Here is an 8,030-nt window from a genome sequence, read left to right as displayed (position 1 = left end):
CTCAGGCCCCACCCAGCTTTTCTAGATCAGAATCTGCACTTTAACGAGGACCCCAAGTGATATGTCCACGTGATAATGTCTGAAAATCAATGTCAAGGAGCCAGGCAGGACAGTGTGGACTTCCGGATGCCCCCAGTTTCCAGGGGAATGTGTGACTGTTTGGGTGGCAGCACATCTCCACTCCTCCACAAGTCCACTTAATGGCTGCCTGACCGTTTTGCCGGGCTGCTGGGTCGACATCCTAGTGTAATACTGTAAATAAGGTCTTAGCATGGACAAAAAACCCATCCTGGATAACGACGGCAAAGCAGAGCTCTCCATTTCGTGGGGAAAGCTGGGACTAGCAGACTACGTTTGCTAGGAGCCCTTTCTGATGAGTGGGAACAATAGAATAAAGGACCATCCCTCCCGGTCCCGTCACGTCCCTGCACCCAACTAACTGCGGGGCTGCGCCTAGCGACGACTGCTAGCGTTGCTTGCGCGGGGGAATGGCTCTCGAAGAGACAGCTGCCTGCAACTCTCCCCCAGCCCCCGCCCCGCCCCAAAGCGATCAAATGGGTTCTGAATGTCCGCTCTGTTTTGGCCAGGAGCCCCGATTCTCGGGATGGGCCGGGTGGGTGGAGCCGGGACCCCCTCGTCGCGGGGCTCCGGGCTTCGGGCGTCGGGGGCGGGACCCAGGGTCACGCTGCCCACGCCCACGCCCCCGCCCGGCGTGGGAGACTTGGGCCCGGAGCTCCGGCTGCAGCGCGGGGAACCGATCCCCGGCCCGGCGCGCCACGAGGGGAGGCTGCAGGCCCGAGGGCGCCGGCGGGCGCTGCACTGGCCCCCGGGGACGGAGCGCGTGGCTTCCCCGGGCTGGCTGGCACTGCTTGCGCCGCCGCCACCCGCCCGCCTGTCTGGGTGCCCAGCCAGGAAATGTCTTCTTACTGGAAAGACCGCTGCTGTCTGCTGCAGCGGGTGGCAGAGTCTGCAACCAATTTACACATGCACCTGGTGACAAAAAACTTTGTGTTCGTTTTGGGGAGTGTTCCGCTAGAACCAGCGTTTAAAAAAGCCACCTGTCGGGTCCCTGTTCGTAAATGAGCCCCCCCCAACCTCACCGGAGGAGGATGAGAGTGGAGGAAGCATGTTCACGGTGAGGCTTAAACATCACTGGAGGCGCCGAGTCTCAGCGCCCAGGACGCAGCCCCTCCAAAGCCAGCTGTTTGCTGTGTAACTCAGAGCCCGAGTCCTCTGAGTACACTGGGGCCATTGGGTAAACACTCTGCTTGTCTCTCCAGCAGCTGGGGGAAGCCAGGGCACCCAGCTGTTGCCCAGCCAAAGAGCCAAGGTGCCTCCTTCCAAAAGCCACAGGCACTGGGTCCTTTCCTGGAGGACACATAGCTTCTGAGAAAAGCAGACTGTGGCCCCTTTAGGGGGAAAACATATGGATAAAATCCTGTGCCTGGGTGCTCAACACTGGCTTTGGGGCCTGTACCCACCCGCCTCCATCTTGGCAGTGGTTCCCTGGGCACGGGCATGGTCTCCACTGAGAAACTGGCTCTCTTGTCAGCCCACTCCCACCCTCTGCCATTCATAAAAGGTCACATAGTATACGATTCCATTTATATGAAATGTATGGAAGAGGCAAATCCATAGAGATGTAAGTAGATTAGTGGTTGCCAGGGGATGGAGGCAGGGGTGAACTGACTGCTTATATTGTTTTGGGAGAAAAGTTCGTTCGCGTTTTTCTGTAACATCTTACGGAGATGTTAAGATGTTACAGAAAAACCCGAACGAACTTTTCGCCCAACCCAATAGATACGGAGTTTCTTTTTAGGGTGGTGGAAATGTTCTGGAATTAGATAGTGGTGATGGTTGCACAACTTAGTGAATGTACTAACAATCACTGAGTTGTACACTGTAAAATGGTGAATTTTACGTTATGTGAATTATGTCCCAGTTTTTATTAAAAAAACTTTTTTTTAAGTTATTTTTTTGGCCAGGCCGTGCAGCTTGCAGGATCTTAATTACCCGACCAGGGATTGAACCTGGGCCCCCGCAGTGAAAGCGCAGAGTCCTAACCAATGGACCACCAGGGAATTCCCTATCCCAATTTTTAAAATGGAATAGATTTGAATAGATATTTCTACAAAGAAGATGTATAAAAGGTCAGTCAATAAGCACATTAAAAGATGCTCATTATCAGTAGTCATTAGGGAAGTCAAATCAAAAGCACAATGAGATATCACTTTACATCGCTAGGATGGCTCAAATAAAAAACGACGTAGAATAAGATGGCAAGATGAGGAAAAGTAGGAGCGCCGTGCCCTGCTGGTGGGTTTGTACAATGGGACAGGTGCTTTGGAAAATAGTTTGGTAGTTCCTCAAAAGGTTAAATATAGTTACCGTATGAAGGTAGAAGCTCATAGGCATACCCAGAGAATTGAAGACATACATATATGCAAAAATTTGTACATGAGTGTTCATAGCAGCATTTTTCACAATAGCCAGAAAGCAGAAACAACCTACTGATACACATGACACTATTAATGCATACAACAACATGAGTGAATCTCAGAATAATTCTGCCGAGTGAAAGAAACCAGCAAAAAAAAATGCAGACTGTGTTATTCCATTTATATAAAATTCTAGAAAATGCAAACTATACGGTAACAGAAAGCAGTTCAGTGGTTGCCTGGGGACGGGGGACTGGGGAGGGGATGGAGTGAGCAGTTACAGTGGGGCAGAATGAAGTTTCAGGGAGTGATGGACACATGAGAGTGGTGATGGTTTCATGGAGGTATATGTATGTCAAAACAGCAAATTGCACACTTTTTGTATGCATGCAAATGTGCAGGTTACTGTATGTCGATTATATCTCAAAAAAGCTATAAACAAAAAAAGAAGCAGGTTTTTGAACAGATGAACTGCAAGGTCCTTTCCAGCTCTGGTTCTGTGACACCTATTAGAGGGATTTATCCCAAAGCCTTGTACCAAAATGGTGCTTTGTAATAGGATACCCGAATCATTGAGATAAAACAGGATTTTGCCTGAATTATTGAGAGACAGGCCTTGTTCTTTACCTTTCTGGGACTGTGTAGACAGAGCCTCAAAGCCCAGCGGAACGACGGGGCAGGGAAGCGCACCATCCAGCCAGTGGGAAGACATCCAGGTCAGAGGAGGAAACTGGGGAAACGACAGCCTAATGAGCTCTGCTCTTTCCAATTTCTTTAAGTCTATGATTCAGAGGATCGGCTCGCCATGGACATTCCAGACCCGTGAGGCATCTCAGGGCCATGAATGCATAGACATCCCAGGGGAAAAAACAATGGAAGACAAGATGGAAATGAGAAATGGCCTTTTTAGGTCTCTTGACCCAAATGCAAAGAGCTGAGAGGATATGGAGGAAGAGGTGGAAGTGTCCCTTCCCTGCAGGAAAGGAGATTATGACTTGACAGGGTCTGGGGAAATCAAATGCAAGACACCGAAGAGCTGGAATGTTAGGCCTCCAGGGATGCCTTCTAGATGGACGTGCCAGAGGAGGAGGAGGAAGGAGGTGATCCCCTCCCCGCCTGTTGGCAGTGAAAGCCAAGAAGGCAAGGAAGGGAAAGAATGAAAAGCTAAGAGGCACGCTTCAAAGTCATTTGTCAGCTGGTCAGCGCCTTAAGCCAGTGCCACGGCTGATGGATCACCTCGTGGAAAGCACCTGCGGAGATGGACCCCGCCCAGAAGGCTGTCACCTTCTCCTCAGCCTGCACCTGGAGCAGATGCTTTAAAAGAAGACAAACAAAACCCTAAGTGCCCTGGGTGACTTGGGGCAATATTTATACTTGAGGAGAGTGGCATTTTCTTTTGATCCAGAGGGTGATAAGTTAGGAGCTTCAAGTCTGAAGCAGAGGAATTGAGTGTGCTTGTAATCTTATCCTACACAGCAGAGTTCCTACAGGAGTTTCTTATCCGGAGGAATGTTGACCTCAAGGATCCTTTCTCACCTCCACCCTTGCTTCTCCTGCTGCCCCAGGCCCTCGGCAGTGTACTTTCCTGGCTCCCAAAAGGCTGATGACATCGATCAGTATCATCATGATTCCTTAAATTAGTAAGCCATCTCATGGTTTATAAAGCTCCTTCCCCTCCATGATCTCATTTTGATTATTATTATTATTTTTTTTTGCGGCACGCGGGCCTCTCACTGTTGTGGCCTCTCCCGTTGCGGAGCACAGGCTCCGGACGCGCAGGCTCAGCGGCCATGGCTCACGGGCCCAGCCGCTCCGCGGCATGTGGGATCCTCCCGGACCGGGGCACGAACCCGTGTCCCCTGCATCGGCAGGCGGACTCTCAACCCCTGCGCCACCAGGGAAGCCCTCATTTTGATTATTATTCAACCCTGTGAGATAGGCATTGCTTCTCTCATTTTTAGGAGAGGAACATGAGTGATCAGAACACAGATGTTTGGATTAATTAACTAATTAATTCATTCATTCATATAGTCATTCAAATAATGATTGAACACCTACCTACTATGTGTCAGACACTGCTTAGGTGCTGAGGATACAGTGATGAAACCAGACAGCCACAGGCCTTGCCCTTCTGGAGCTTAGTCTAATGGGATTGGGGGACAGGTAGGTGGGGAGAGGCGTTAATACAATGCAAATGTAATCGCAACCTATGAGGGATGTTATTACTGGGGAATCTCAGCTGGCCTGGGGGCGAGGGAAAGCATCCCTTGAGGAAGTGTCATTTGACCTTAGAGCTGAGCTGATGTATGATGGGTGTTAGCTGAGAAGATGGAGTGGGGTAGAGAGTTCTCCAAGAGGAGGGAAGAGTATTGAGGAGGCATTGTGGCAGGAAGCGACTTGGCCTTGCAGAGAGAAAGAGGGAGAGAGGCAAGAGAGGAGACTGGCGAGGTGGGTGGGGCCTTGCGGGCCACGGCCAAGAGTTGGGTCTTGACCCTCAGAGCCGCAGGGAGCCACAGAAGGCTTGCAAGCAGAGCGGGGCCGGCCTAATCATTCTGGCTGCTTTGGAGAATGATGTGTGAGGAATGACGGGTCTTGAATGAGGATGGGGCAGCAGAAACATAGAGAAGTGTACATATTTGGGAGATATTTGGAGGCAAAATGGACAGAAAGTTCAGGCTCTTACGATTCCAGCATGCTGGGGGTGCGAATGGATGTAGTGCGGTGCAGTGGGTCGAATGGGAGTGCCCAAAAGATGTGGCTGTGTCTTAACCCCTAGAACCAGTGAATGTAACCTTATTTGGAAAAAGGTCTTTGCGGATGTAATGAAGTTACGGATCCCAAGATGAGATCATCCTGGATTATTCAGGTGATCCCTAAATCCAATGACAATTGTCCTTACAAGAGAGGGAGGTCACACAGACAGAAGGGAAGGCCATGTGAAAACGATGCAGCCCCAAGCCAAGGGATGCCTGCAGCCATCAGAAGCTGAAAGAGTCAAGGAAGGATTCCCCCTTACAGCCTTCTGGATTTCGGACTTCTAGCCTCCAGCGCGGTAAGAAAATACGTTTCTGTTGTTTTAAGCCAGCAAGTTTGTGGTAGTTTGTTACAGAGGCCTTGGGAAACTAATCTGTGGGATTTTGCTGTAAAGTGGCTACTTTTCTTTTACTTCTTTTTTTCTTTTTTCAAAAGTGTTACCTTTTTAAGGTTAGTACATTACTGGGCTCTCTCTTTATGTGTTCAGGAAATGTATGAAAAATGAAGAAGTGAGAAGCCAAGAAGATCTCAGTCTGTGGTCAGGGTTAAGACCCATGTGGTGATGGTGCCAATCTCTGATCAACGTAGGGGTACAAACTTGGATCTGGGATGGAGCAGAGCTGACCAAGGTGATCTCTCTGACTTAACCTCATTATCTCAGAGCTCTAAGCTCACAGCCAGACTGGCAATAGACTCAACACCTGGTCCCCGCCAGTCTTTGCTCTGTCTCAGCACACAAAGGAACCAGATTTGAGATCATATAATATCCCACCTGATGTAAGTCCGGATTAGATTCGCCAGCAAAGCAAGAAGAAAAAAGGTTCAATGGTCCACTGGACCTTGGAGATAAACCTGCTCATTAGGGAGTGGCCATCCTAGTTCACAGGGCTTTGCTGCCTGAGGAAGGAATTCACAGCCCTCTCCTGGGGGACCAGTGTATTTATAGACCCTAGAGGAGAGGAAGGATGAAGACTCCTGGGAGACGTCATAGAGGATGTTCAGAGGAAATGAAACTGCTCTGAAAGACCAACGGGAGGAACGGGGACCTGCGTGGCTCTGGGCGAGGCCAAAGGATCAGAAAGAAACGGGCAGGATGCAGGGAAAAGGGGACAACTCTGTGGGGCTGGGGTGGCGGCGGGGGCTCCGCCTTCTTGGAGGAGCCCTCTTAGGACCGATCCCTCTAGTGAACAGTCAACCCATCAAAAACATTTGAAATATGGCTGGTTATCTGAATTCCATCGCCATAATAACTTTCAGGGACGTAGTTATGTGTCAAGTGAGGTGTATCTGTGAGGGAACCCCAGATCTCTTAAATATATAAGAGAAGCTGAGACTGTATGTAGTTTGCAAAGAAGTTGGAAGAAATGTATAAGTAGAATAAACATTTCCGGGACATTTGGAACCCATTTGGGAGTGGCCGAAATATGCCCTGTGGAAGGATTTAACACGCTGGGGGACTGGGGTATGGTATTCAATGCCAGAGATGTGAATAGAAGTAGTGTGGTTATGTTGCAAAATGGCTACTTCTCTAAGTTTTGCAAAAGTGATACCTTATAATGGTTAGTATTTGACTTTGCATGCTTGGGGAAAGGGCAGGTGTGAGAGGCAAGATCTTAGTATGTGGCCAGGGTTAGGCTCCAGTTGGTGATAACGATTGGCAGGCAATGGACACCAAAGCGAGGGGAGAATCATACAGCTAGCTGAAGAAGAAACCCTAACAATGTCCCCAGATCCCGACGACCAGGTTTTTCCCTCCAAATGGTCATTAGGGTCTTTTGATTTATAGAGTAAGTTTCAGGCTAGTTTCCATGTAATTAACATCATGGTCTCACACTCAAAGTGGGGAAGTTGATCCCTGAGGATGTCTTAAGCATCTACTCTATGGCAAACATTGTGCTGGCTGCTCTGGGGCATATAGATGAGTTAGAAAGCTCAATTCTAGCCAATGGAATTAGAGAGACAAATAGTAATGAGACAGTGAAAATTCATGTTCTCTGCTCGTGCTTAGCCAACCAAAGATCATTTGTCAAGGAGCTAGTTAGTGAGGCATCAACCAGCAGCTGGCCTTTTCTGCTGTTTTTCAAGTTCCTGTTAAGTAGCTCCAGAGACAGGGCAAGCTTTGAGGCTCTTCCTAAAGACTTTTCACCAAGGTCGCTGCTACTGAACTTTTTGATCATTAATTTAGCTTATGTCTTAGGGAACAAATTGGATGAGTGATATTGGGAAGGTTCATTATTATGATGTGATCCAGCAGGCCTGATCGTGGAGAGAGTCTATGCCTAACCACAGCCATCTTGAGTGCCTTCACAGTCAGCTGGGGCACTGCTCAGCAGTGACACCTGTATGCCGAAAGGCACTGAGGGAAACACAGGAGACAGGAGTTAATGAAACCTAGCTCTCTGTCCTGACTTTGCCACTCGCTTTCTGTGTAACCTTGGGCAAGTCACTATTCCTTTCTGGGCCTCAGTTTCTCCATCTGCATAATGAGGCGGTTGGGACTCTTTCTGTTATGAGATTTCTGTCATTACCGACCAGGCTCATCATTCTCCGGATGTCTGCTCCCCATTCTACTTTTTCTTTTCTTTTTTTTTTTGCGGTACGCGGGCCTCTCACTGTTATGGCCTCCCCCCTTGTGGAGCACAGGCTCCGGACGCACAGGCTCAGCGGCCATGGCTCACGGGCCCAGCCGCTCCGCGGCATGTGGGATCTTCCCAGACCGGGGCACGAACCCGTGTCCCCTGCATTGGCAGGTGGACACTCAACCACTATGCCACCAGGGAAGCCCCCCATTCTACTTTTTATATTACTCCAGTCAAAACAGCCACTACCAACTGGGAG

Source organism: Grampus griseus (genome assembly GCF_964374135.1).
Source record: "Grampus griseus genome assembly, chromosome: X".
Lineage (NCBI taxonomy): Eukaryota > Metazoa > Chordata > Mammalia > Artiodactyla > Delphinidae > Grampus > Grampus griseus.
This window is presented reverse-complemented; position numbering follows the sequence as displayed.